Source organism: Mobula birostris, chromosome 7 (genome assembly GCF_030028105.1).
Source record: "Mobula birostris isolate sMobBir1 chromosome 7, sMobBir1.hap1, whole genome shotgun sequence".
NCBI lineage: Eukaryota > Metazoa > Chordata > Chondrichthyes > Myliobatiformes > Myliobatidae > Mobula > Mobula birostris.
The window spans coordinates 108,115,558-108,129,219 of NC_092376.1; the positions used below are offsets into that span (position 1 = coordinate 108,115,558).

The 13,662-nt window shown below is 40.0% G+C and overlaps 1 pseudogene; it reads right to left on the reverse strand.

Moving 5' to 3' along the window:
• Positions 1-5,726: 5,726 nt before the first annotated feature.
• LOC140200953 (adenosylhomocysteinase A-like) lies at positions 5,727-6,698 on the reverse strand (annotated as a pseudogene).
• Between the last annotated feature and the right edge of the window lie 6,964 nt (positions 6,699-13,662).

The window sequence follows — 13,662 nt, forward strand, 5'->3', positions numbered from 1 at the left end:
ACCTCCCCCTGGTGCCCCTTCTTCTTTCCTTTCTCACTTGGTCCATACTCCACTCCTATCAGATTCCTTCTTCTCCATCCCTTTACCTTTCCCGTCCACCTAGATTCACTTGTCACCTTCTAGCGGGTTCTCCTTCCCTCCCCCTACCTTTTCATTCTGGCATCTGCCCCCTTCCTTTCCAGTCCTGAAGAAGGATCTCAGCCTGAAACATTGACCATTTGTTCATTTCTGTAGAGGCTGACTGACCTGCTGAGTTCCTCCAGCAACTTGTGCATGTTGCCTTGATTATTAATTACTCCTTAGCTTCAAGTTATGGAGTTAAACTTCATATTTTAGCCTTAGCCTTATTTACCTTGAAATCTGTGGTGAGGCACAATTTAACAAGTAGAATTTTTAAGCAATTGTAATACTAGAATTTTTAAGCATTGTAATACTAGAATTAACCCAATGCCACTTTTTAACAGAAGACTGGTACTGGACTGTAAGTAAATTGAACCTGAGAACTTGATTGAACAGACTATCATACCAAACCTCATGATGTACCAGTATAATTTACCTTCAACTGAAATAACAGGTCTCTTATCCATGTCTGTGAAGCTCAGAATCACACATAAAATGAAAGCAGTGAAATAGAACTCAAAGGAATTAACTATTTACACTAATAAATTTGTATTTTATAGAGCATCACAGTCAGGTAAATGTGTTGTTAGCATTCATTTCTAAAGGACTAGAATACAAAAGCAAAGATGTAATTTTGAGCTTTTGTAAAGCACTGGTGAGTATTGTGAGCAGTTTTGGGCCCCTTATCTAAGAAAGGATGTGATGTTATTGGAAAGTGGTCAAAGGAGATTCACAAAAATGATTCTGGGATTGAAGGGCTTGTTATATGAGGAGCACTTGGTGGCTCTGGACCTCTGCTCACTGCCATTCAGAAGAATGAAGGTGACCTCATTGAAACCATTGAATGTTGCAAGGCCTCGACAGAGTGGATGTGGAGAAAATGTTTCCTGTGGTGGGGGAGTGATCAGAGGACGCATCCACAGAATAGAGGGACATCCTTTTAGAACAGAGATGAGGAGGAATTTATTTAGCCAGAGAGTACTGAATCTGTGGAATTCATTGCCACAGACAGCTGTGGAGGCCAAGCTATCTAAGGCAGAGGTTGATAGGTTCTTGATTAGTCATGGCATGAAGGGATACAGGGAGAAGGATGGGGCTGAGAGGGAAAATGGATCAACCATGATGAAATGGCAGGCCAAATGGCCTAATTCTGCTCCTATATGTTATGGTCTTATAAATACTTTATTCCAATTGAAACTTGATTGGAAGGTCTCTAATTTAACTTGAATCCAATTTGTAGAAATAGAATAAAGAATTTCTTTAGCCTGCCTCAAAATTTTGTGCAGAAAGGATTTCACTTTAATTAAGCTTCATCTGTGTTGAACTTCAGCACCACCTCAAACTAACCTTGCAATTCCATTTTAAAAGCTACTAGATAATCAATGTAGCAAATGAAAAAAATAGCCTCCTAGCACAGTTGGAAATATTTCTGAATAGTGACCAAAGAACGTGGCTAGGGCAGAGGGCTTATTGTCAAAATTCAAAGTGTTCCTTATCCCAGAACCACCATCCACAATCTTGATGAACCGGCTAAAAAGACCACTGTCATTTTCTTCCCTCATTCAGTTATAGCCAGACAAGTTTTGAGAAGCGTGCACTGTAATCTCACACTGAAACAAGTCCCACAATTATGTTAAATAAATCCCAATACTTTCTCTTTAATGAGTATTTATATAGAGCCGTAACACAGAGCAGAGTTCTCAAACTAAATATGGCACTAAGGTATACAAGGAATTTTCTGAGCAGTTCTACAGAACCTCAAAGTACTAGGTTTTAAGGAATTGCTTTGGAGGGAGAAAGAGTGATGGAAAGGTTTGGTAAGGGAATTCTAAGACTTGAGGCATTTGTCGCTGGAAGGAAGTACACCAGAGCAGAGCAATCAAATTTGAAGTTGATCTAAAGGCCAAAAGTGGAAAATGGCGAATACGTCAAAGGAGTGTAGGTCCAGATGGGATAGGATGAGCGAGTTTTAAAGAAACATTGTGTTGCTAAACTGTGAGTCAATATATGTCAGCAGACACTAGGTGGACAGCATGGACTTGTGAGGCAAGTTCCTGGAGAGTTCAACAGCTAGCAGTGATTTGAGTAATCAAGTCCCGAGGTTAAAGGAGACAAGAACAAGGTTTCAGTAGGAGATGAAGTGAAATAGGGTCAGAGTCAGCCAATGCTACCAGGATGGACACGTTCCTAGAAGAAAGGTGGTGCCAGCACACTACGCAACTAAGGGTGACATCCTCCAGATGGTTCACAGAACTACTTCTTTCACTGTTTCTTTCAAATGTGGTTCTGCTACTGTTGGAGCCTGTAATTTGCATTTTGGTGGTGTGTATTCAGGCTGATTGAGCGGTCTAGTGCTTTGCTGAGAGGGTTCTGTGAGTCTTCAAGTGAAATGTGCAACCTTGAGGCCAAGGAGCCTGGAGATGGGGCACGAGTCCGTAATCGACTCCATTTCTCACCAATCCCACTGAATAAAGCACCAAGGAAGATTGAAATCATTGAAACAAGTGCAGAAAGTGAGCAGGTGTCCAGCGACATCTACCAGCTTCCTGTTCACTGCTCTCAAAGGATGGTCTACAAATTCTCACTGGATTAAATGTATCTATCTGTAAGCCTGAAACATCATTGTAGAGTAAATCAAACTGCTCTTGTTGTTCACAGGCTGCTCCTATCAGAGCAGACTTCTCTCTCTAACCATCTTAAAATAGTTTGCAGTATAAAGGGAGAACCCAGAATCTCCAGAACTTTGTGACTTGTCTTACTCTCGTTTTCACTTTTTGTTAGTTGTTCTTTCAAGATGACACTGCTTGATCTGTACTTCGATGAACATCAAATAAAACGGCTGTAACCATGAACCTTGCATCTCATTCTTGACTTCCGAGAAATCATCTGGAAAATATCTCCAGTTCCAGCAACTTGGTCTAGTAAGAAAAAATTGATTACAAAATCATTGAAAGTGCAAAACAAAGGTGTTTTAGTTACAGCTGAGACTGGAGCAACAATCAGCTGGGACTATTTATTTGACAATTAGAACTGCTTCAAGGATGCCTATAAATGCACTCTCTTGAAGGGATGTTGCTACGCTCTGGAACAGGAAAAAATGGGGCTCAGTATCTGTAATGAGCCAGTTTAAAAGGCCCATCCATAGGAATTCTGAGATAACAGGACTGATCCTCTGGTAGCTTGGTTAATTTCACTTTTATTTCCTCCAAATGCGTAGAAGCCACTGCCTCATCCAGCTTCTCTGGTTTAGAATATAGAACAGTACAGCACAGAAACAGGCCCTTCAGCCCACAATGTTATACTGAACATGTTAAAAAGTAAATCAAGAACACCAAAAAACTCAATCTATCCTATGAACACTATATTTATATCCCTCCATCTTCCTCACATCCATGTGCCTATCTAAGTGTCTCTTAAAAGCCTCCAACATATTTGCCTCTATTACCATACCAGGCAGCACATTCCAGACATCCACAACTGAGTAAAAAATTACCCCTCACATCCTGTTTGAACTTACCCCTCTCACCTTCAATGCATGCCCTCTGGTATTAGACATCTCTACCCTGGGAAACAGATATTCTCTGTCTTCCTTATCTATCCCTCTCAATATCTTATAACTCTCTATCAGATCTCCACTCAGACTCCACTGCTCCAAAGAAAACAAAACAAGTTTGTCCATCCTCTCATGATAGCACATGCCCTCTAAACCAAGCAGCATCCAGGTAAACCTCTACTGCACCCTCTCCAAGGCCTCAGCATTGTGAGGCAAATAGCAATGTCTGTAATATTCCAGATTTGGCGGAACCTGATTTGTATAAAGTTGTAACATAACCTCTTCATTTTTGAACTCAATGCCTTGACTAACAAAAACAAGCATTCCATAAGCCTTCTTAACCACCTTATCAACCTGTGCAGCCACTTTCATGGAGCTATGAACTTGGACCTCAGGATCTCTCTGCTCAGCAACACCCTTAAGGATCTTGCCGTTAGTACGCTGTCTCCTTACATTTGCCCTATCAAGGTGCAACACCTCAAATATAGCTGTGTTAAACTCCATCTACCATTTCTCTGCCCATATCTGCAACTGATCTATATCATGCTGTATTCTTTGTCAATCTTCTACACTATCCACAACTCCATAAATCTTGGTATCATCTGCCAATTTACTAACCCACCCATCTATATTCGTATCCAAGTCATTTATATACATCACAATCAGAGGTCCGAGCACAGATCCCAGCGGAACATCACCAAATACAGACCTCCATCTTGAACAAGCCCTTTCAATCATTACCCTCTGTATTCTATGTGCCAGCCAGTTCTGAATCTAAACAGCCAATTCGCCATGGACCCCATGCATCTTAATCTTCTGGATTAACCTCTCATGAAGCACTTATCAAACACTTCACTAAAATCCATGTAAACAACATCCACCGCCCTACCATTATCAATCTCTTCCATCACCTTGTCAGAAAACTAAATCAAGTTGATAAGGCATGACCTGCCATACACAAAGCCATACTGGCTCTCCCTAATAAGGCCATGGGGCTCCAAAAGCTCATATATCCTATCCCTAAGAATTTCTCTGCAACTGACGTGAGACTCACCAGTCTATAGGTCCCAGGATTTTCCCTTGTTCCCTTCTTAAATAGAGGTACAGCATTAGCCACTCACTAGTCCTCCAGGACCTCGCCTGTGCTTAAAGAGGACACAAAGATACCTGTCAAGGCCCCAGCAATCTCGCCTCTTGCCTCCAATAACCTGTGGTAAATCCCATCAGGCCCTGAGGATTTACCCACCTTATACTCATCAGGAGGCCCAATGCTTTCATCTCCTCAGCCTTTAAAGGTTGTAATGTACTTATACAGTCAACACCAATCTCCTGGTCCTCCATGTCCTTTTCCTGGGTAAATACTGAAGCAATGTACTTATTAAGTACCTCATTCACATTTTCCACATCCAAGCAAATGTTTCCCCCATTATCGTTGCGTGGTCCTACCCTCTTCCCTGGTGATATCTTGCTCTTGATGCATGTATTGCACGTCTTGGGATTCACCTTAATCCTACTTGTCAAGGACTCTTCATGGTCCCTGCTGGCTTTCCCAATTTCCTTTTTTAGTTCTTTTCTGGCTTTGTTATATCCATGTGCTCCATTTGATTCTAACCTCCGAAGATTTTCATAGTTTTCCTTGCCCTTCCTTCTAACAGGAACATACCTTTTATATGCTCTGTGCAATTGATATTTAAACACACTCCACATGCCTGATGTGTATTTGCCAGAGAAAATGTGTTCCCAATTAAGTCCATCTGGTACTCCTTCCCCTTCCTATCCTTCCATAGTCTTCTTTCCTTTCCCATCAGACCCCCCATCCTCCAGCCCTTAATCTCTTTCACCAATCAACTTCCTGTTACTTAAATTCACCTCTCCCCCTCTCCTGGTTTCACCTATCACCTACTCCCTTGTACTGCTTCCTCCTCTCACCCCATCTTCTTATTCTGACCTCATCTTTTTTCTCCAGTCCTGATGAAGGGTCTCGGCCTGAAACGTCGACTGTTTACTCTTCTGCGTAGATGCTGCCTGGCCTGCTGAGTTCCTCCAGGATTTTCTATGATATTGCTTTGATTTCCAGCATCTGCAGACTGTCTTTCATTTGTGATTCTCTTATCTGTGACTTAATGTCCACCTTCTTTGTAGCATTCCTAGCCAGCATTTTACATCTAGCTTAATATTAAAGTGATCAATGTTACTAATATTGATCTTTCATTTGTTCAAAGTACCTTCCCACAATGATAGATCTGTAACCAGTTGTTGTTACAAAGATATTCCCTTCTTCTCATGCTTCATCCATTGTTATGACCTCATAATCTTCTATCGCAGCTTGTAGAGTATTGATGGGGTCAATATTTGTTACAATAACTCTTGCTCCAAAGCCTCAAAGAGCCTGAACACACCTTTGTCCACATTACCGTCTCCTGCTACTTTGGCAGCAATCATAACATCTGTGGCATGTTTTATACCATAAGTCATTCTCTGCATCTGTAAAGGTAGTCAAATTTACCCTTTAGTGACAGGGATAATCACATTAATAGCAGGAACTTCAGCACCTTATTCTTGTACATCTTGCAGAGATTATGGACTGTCACTGTCATTTCTTCACAGGTTCTTATAATACTCCGTTTAGGATGCTTAATATGGATTTGTAAGATCCCACCAACATCCAAAATCATATTGAGAGATTTTCCATCACCAAAATCTATAGTGTCTTTACTGCACTAAATGTATTCCTTCCTCCATCTCTCACTTTTAAGCATACACAGGAATCACAGATTTGGCAAGTACAGCAGCTGCAGGATTTAGAGTTGAGAACATATTGTAGTTGAGCACTGAACCTCTGCCCCAATCAATACAGCAGTTTGAATAGTCCTGTGAAGACTGTCTGCAATGATTGGTTTCTATCTTGATACATCTTACTCATCATCATCAAGCCAGGCATCTCATTTTCTGCAATCTTAGTTGCTTTACAACCCCATTCAGTCAAACTAATGTCAACAAATGTGTGCAGCAACTTGTCAGACATGTCAGGTAGCAACAACGGGATCATTGTGATAGGGTTCAATCTTCTCTCAACTCATTCCACAAGAAATCTCTATTAGTATTTGTTTATGTACCAAGATACAGTGAAAAGTTTGTCCTTGCATATTGTTCATGCAAATCAAATTATTACATCAACATTGTGGTAGAACAATGTAAATCAATAACAATGCAGAATAAAATATAACAGCTGCAGAGAGTGCAGTGCAGGTGAACAATAAAGTGCAAGATCACAATGAGTTAGATTGTGAAGTCAAGAGTTCATTTTATTGTACAAGAGGTTTATTCACGAGTCTAACAATGGGATAGAGACTGCCCTCGAGCCTGGTATACTTGCTTTCAGGATTTTGTATCTTCTGCCTGATGAGAAGTGGAGAAATGAGAGAACGTCTGTGTTTGTTTAGGTCTTTGATTATCCTAGATAGTTTACCGAGGCAGCAAGTACATTTAGATGAAGAGGCCAAAATTGTGCCGGGTACTCAAGGTGTTAGCTCACCGAGGTGTATATAATTGTGTAAAACTATTTTTATTCTTGCTCTCAAATCCTTGAACAATGCACCATTTGTCATCCTACCTACCGGTTGTAATTGACATTCAATGGCACGTGCACCAGGGCACCTTTGAACATCAACATTTCTCAGTCTTCTACCATTTAAAAATATTACAATGTATGTATAGATCAGAGAACAGAAGTGGGTGGACTCACATTTTTCCATATTGCTTTTGATCCACCTTTTTTGTTCATTTACTTAGCTCATCTATATTCCCTTGAAACCTTTCTCTGGAAAAATGTGAAGTCATTCACTTAAGTGCACACACGTTTTTGAATGGTACAAGTTTGGAAAGACTTGTGTTGTGAGAAACACAGGTGTTCTTGCACCAACATGCAGATGTAACAAGTAATTAGGAAGGCAAATGGTACATTGGATTTTATTACCAGATGACTTGAATGTAGAAATAAATATGTCTCTGCAATTATCTAAGGCTGTAGTAAAGATTATGTATGGTTTTAGTCTATATCTGCAAAGATTGTTAGAGCTATTTTTGGAGTTTAGCACATCTATATTTAACAAATGACATTGGCCACCTGTCTTCGGAACAGAATATAAATTGTGCATTTAATTTGGAGTGCAGCTCTGAACAACAGGTTCCTAAAAGCCGTGAATCCCAAACCAGACAACCTTGCTTAAAATTCACTGGGATGCCTGTGGTGTGAATCAGGTGGTGTGAAGTTTGTGTGTAGTTTCAAAGAAAGCATTGTTGATACATTGTAAATATAGATTTGTCTTTTGATGTTTAGCACTTAGAATATTGAATCCCACGTTGGGCCAGCCTGACCATTCGACCAGAAACATCTCCATATGATGTCTGCTGTTCCTTGTTTTGTTGAATAAAGAAGCTGCTTGGAATTCATCAGTACTTTTCTACAGTGACTTCATTCATGCAACAACATAAAATAGCTGATTTTTTGGGGGAATTTTGAACTATCTGGATGTTGGGAAGGTTACGTTGCTATTGTACAAGATGGTGGTATTGTACAATTTGTCACCAGGATATTAAAAAGCTTATTAAATGGACAAGATGCATAAAAGATTTACAAGGATGATGCCAGAATGCAGGAGACTGAGTTATTGGGAAGAGGTTGGACAGGCCAGGATTTTTTCTTTAGAGGTTTACAAAATCATGAGGGGCATGAATGAGGTGAACACACTCAGTCTTTTTCCTCCTCAGAGTTGGGGGGAGCATAGTGTTAAGGTGAGAGGGGAAAGATTTAATAGGAACTTGAGGGGAAAACATTATTAACATACATAAAAGATTGTACTTACTTGGAATAAGTTGCCAGAGGAAGTTCTTAACAACTTGTAAAAGACTTTTGGACAGGTACATGGATTGGAAAAGGTTTAGAAGAGTATGGGTAAAACATAGGCCAAACGTGGGCAAATGGGAATAGCTTAGGTGAGCATCATGGTTAGTATGGGCCAGATAGGCTGATGTCTCTTTTTATGCTCTATGTTTCTATGTCACATCTTTTCCATTAACGAAGTCCAACAAAGATTCACCAGGCTGTTTCCAGGGATGGCAATTTTACTCTATGACGACAGATTGATGGTCCAGAGGAATGAGGGGCAATCTCTTTAAGAATTACAAGATTATTATACAGCTGGTGGGATGAAGACTGGGAGCATATTCCTTTCCCACTGAGAAGTCTAGAACCAAATGTTACAATCTCAGAGGGTAGAGAATTTTGAAATGTTTAAAGTTAGTAATTTAAGTATAGTGCAGGAAAATAGAGCTAGCGTAAGACACTTCATCATACAGGCAACTCAAGTTCAATTCCCACCGCTGCCTTTCAGAAGTTTGTATGTCCTCCCTGTGACTCCAGGCACTCCAGTTTCCTCCCACAGTCCAAAGCCGTACCAGTTTGTAGGTTAATTGGTCATTGTAAGTTGTCCAGTGATTAGGCTAGGATTAAATCAGGGGATTGCTATGTGGCACAACTCAAAAGCCTGGAGGGGCCTATTCCATGCTGTATCTCAATCAATCGATAGATAGATAAATAGATAGATAGACAGATAGATAGATAGATCGATCGATCAGTCATGATCTTGAGAAATTCCAGAGTAGCCTTAAACAGCACTTGGACTCTTCCTGTCCCTTATGATGATACATTTTTCTACACTTCAGTGCCATTTACCATCCAGCAAACCTGCCCTTCACATCTCCATGATATCTTTCCTTCAAACTGAAAACCCTGATTTTGGATTGAATCACATCACTTTCAAACTTAAATGTAAAATTCCTCTACAGTTTGGACACTTTTAGCCTGGGGTTCTTTGCAACAAGTTTATTAATTAATCCATAGCTGTTCCATACTACCATTTCAAAATGCTGCTCCCTGATTGGTTTCTCACCATGCTGATCTACAAGTCCCTCTGAGATACATTTCAGGAATTCATTTTCAACACTGCTAGTAATAATTAGATGTAGCAATCTATATGTAGGTTAAGGTCTTCTATCTATATTGTGCTTTCTTGTTACATACAAGTCTAATTTTCTTTTTTACACTGTGTGCACTATATCACTACAATTATTCCAAAGTCTATAAACAGTTTTCACCAATGTCCTCAGCAGATTTTGAACTCCACCTAAACTATTTCAAATTCTACAGAGAACTGCCAATCCTTCTCAAGTACTGTTGTGAATTCTTTCCACATTAATGGCACTGTATCACCTCCTTTTCTATTTTGCCTGTCCTTCCTGAATGACATGTATCTTGGAGTATTTAGTTCCTATCCTGCAACAACTTTTCAGCAATGACAGTTAGATTATATCATATGCTGCTAATTGTGCCATTAATTCATCTACCATGCTGCAGATGCAGCTTACATTTAGACAATGTCTTTAAGTTTGGCCTTTTAGCATTTTACCATCCTCTGACTTTGTTTTTACCTGCCCTTCTTTCTGCTGCCCAGTTATTTTGCTTACAACATCTGATGTCAATTTGCAGCTTTGTTCTCTCTTTCCCAACTCTACTCACATTCCCACCCCACTATTAATCTAGTTTAACCCATCCTAAAAGCTTTATTAAACCTCCTTGTGAGGTTAGTCCCAGTCCAGATGCGGTGTAACTAATTTGTCTAACTTGGGTCTTACCTGTCTTGGAAACAGTGCCAAAATCTCTAATATTTAAATCCATCTCTCCCTCCTGCACCCTCACTCCAGCCACAAATTTATCTGCTCTGTCTTCCTGAGATTCCTGCTTGTGTGCTCTTCAACTAACAGTATGCCATAGCTCACTAAATTCTGATTACAAGAAGTCACCTCTCCTTCCTTTGTCATTATTACCAATATGAACAATGACTTCTGGCTGTTAACTCCCTTCTTTAAGGTGTGCTGTATCCATTCAGTTACATCCTGGATTTTGGCACAAATGAAACAACAATGGCCAGAAAAAGCACTAGACTGCCACTGTATGTAATGAAAACCATTCTCACCACCACTGCCTCACATTACTCCTTCTGTTCCAATCAGCCACTCTCCATGACGTGTTCTGGCTCTGCCCACCCTCTCAGAGGGAACCATCACTCTCGCCTGTATCCAAAAGGAATAATCTGCTGTTGGTTGAAGTACACTGATTAGACTCCTGTTCTACTTACCTACTCCTCCTAGTCCACCCTGAAAACTCTGATTCATAATCTACATTTTTTGGAAGTATTGTCCTCAAATTTCTCAACTTTGTGGTTGAGCCTCCAAGCACTCTCTAGCTCCAAAACCAAAGTTTAAGCTGTTATCACTTGAGATCAGTGGATGTGTTCACAATGATTCATATGGCACCAGGTGTACTTTAAAAGCATTTTTATTACCCTGTATTGCTGTAAACATTATGTTTTAAAACTCATTTGTGTTAAAGGTGACTTTAACAGGGGAATATATCAACAAAGAAAACAGTTATGCATTAGGTAGTGTCAACAGGAAATATCTTTCCCCATAATATTCCCTTGAACAAAAGTCTAAACTACAGATGCTGAAAATCTAAAAGAAAAACTAAATGCTGGAAATCCTCAGCAGCTTGGACACCAGTGGTGTGTGCCTCAGGGATCTGTTCTGGGACCCCTACTCTTTGCGATTTTTATAAGCGACCTGGATGTGGAGATGGAGGAATGGGTTAGTAACTTGCTGATGACACATAGGTTGGGGTGTTGTGGATAGTATGGACGACTGTCAGAGGTTGCAGCGGGACACTGATAGGATGCAAAACTGGGCTGAGAAGTGGCGGATGGAGTTCAACCCACTAGGTGTGAGATGGTTCATTTTGGTAGGTCAAATATGATTGCAGAATTTAGTATTAATGGCAAGAATCTGGGCAGTGTGGAGGATCAGAGGGATCTTGAGGTCCAAGTCCATAGGACATTCAAAGCTGCTACATAGGTTGACTGTGTGGTTAAGGCGGCATACGGCACAATCACTCATGGGATTGAGTTTAAGAGCCAAGAGGAAATGTTTGATTTATATAGGATCCTGGTTAGACCCCACTTGGAGTATTGTGCTTAATTCTGGTCACCTCACTACAGGAAGGACGTGGAAACCCTAGAAAGGGTGCAGAGGAGATTTACAAGGATGTTGCCTGGATTGGGGAGCATGCCTTATGAGAATAGGTTGAGTGAACTTGGCCTTTTCTCCTTGGAGCGACGGAGGATGAGAGGTGACCTGATAGGGGTGTACAAGATAATGAGAGGCATTGATTGTGTGGATAGTCAGAGGCTTTTTCCTAGGGCTGAAATGACTAGTACAAGAGGGCATAGTTTTAAGGTGCTTGGAAGTAGGAACAGAGGAGATGTCAGGGGTAAGTTGTTTTTTTTTTTAAAATGCTGAGCGTGGTGAGTGCGTGGAATGGGCTGCCAGCAACGGTGGTGGAGACGGATAAGATAGGGTCTTTTAAGAGACTCCTGGATGGATACATGGAGCTTAGAAAAATATTGGGCTGTGGGTAAACCTAGGTAGTTCTAAGGTAAAGGACATGTTCGGTACAGCTTTGTGGGCTGAAGGGCCTGTATTGTGCTGTAGGTTTTCTGTTTCTAAAATCTGTGGAAAAAGACAAAGCCAACATTTCAGACTGGAAATGTTAACTCTGTTTTTTTCCTTCTGTTGATTCTGCCTGATATGCTGAGTGTTCACATTTAATACTTTGGTCAATGGAGACTGGATATGAATAGGTCAAGTGTATACCGACATCCACAGCCAAAAGTTTCATTCAGGTTTGCTCAATTGAATATGTCTATAACAACAAGCAGGAGCAAGACAGCAGTGGGTGCAAACCAGATCCTATAGGAGTATTGTTAAATTTTTGAAATGAGCCAAGTGTTCAGTACGTCCCAACAAAGATCCCGATGACAAATGTGCTTTACACTAAAAAAATAATAAAAATACAGCTTTATACATGTCTGCTTAAATTCCCTTTGCTCCATAATTCATTCTCCGCTGATGCAAAGCATTATTTTCAAATTCTCTGCTTGGTATGATTGCAATGCACAGTTATTATTTTTCCCATTGATATAGGACAGCTTAACTCATTTTGTTTGGTTTCATTCTTGTTGTCTGCTATCATCAATTACCAGTAATATACTATTTTGCTGCTTCACTAACTCCAGTTAATAGCTTATTGAAAGGTCTAAAATGAGAATGGGTCCTTGAGACTACAGTGTGTTTCCCATTTAATAAGACACAATATCATTCATCAAAGTTCAAATTTAGCAGCAAAATGTCACTTCAGCTTTCAAAATTCTCTAATTTCTGACGGAATGATTCAAAGTACCTAGACTCACTACAGTACGCTTTCTAGTTATACAGTGAGAGTGGTGCCTTTACGTAAAGCTATGTGAAGTTGATAAACATAAGCATTCTAATGAGAGATGTATTTTAGTGCACGTCTTGTGTTTACTGATGAGTCTCAACGAACGTGAAAATATTAATACGACCAACATTTTCATGGAATTTCAAATCCCTCAGATTAAACCTACAACACAAATTGTAACTGCAAGTTCATTAGAATTAAGGCACTGCACTGGTTTTGACTAATTTAACCAGATCACAGCACCAACTCATGGGTTATGCAATCAAGTTGTTTTCTTTCCACTTCATACCAATGTTTCTATTCAGTTTGGCTTGCACAGAAGTGAGCATCGACTTCTCTTAACTGATTAAGGTCTACTTTAAGAGAATGGGAATATATATTAGTATATAATATGGGAATATATATTAGTATAGGATACATTTGGGTGTAATCTTCACCTAAATATATTACAAAATAAACACTTAATTTTATTAAACACGAATGATTTTTTTTTTGCAAATGTGTCAAGTGACATGCTGTTTTTGGAACATTAGCACCATCCTGTTGCCTAAAATCCCCCAAGAGGACCATAACCTTGTCGTTGGGTTTGGAGGCTTGT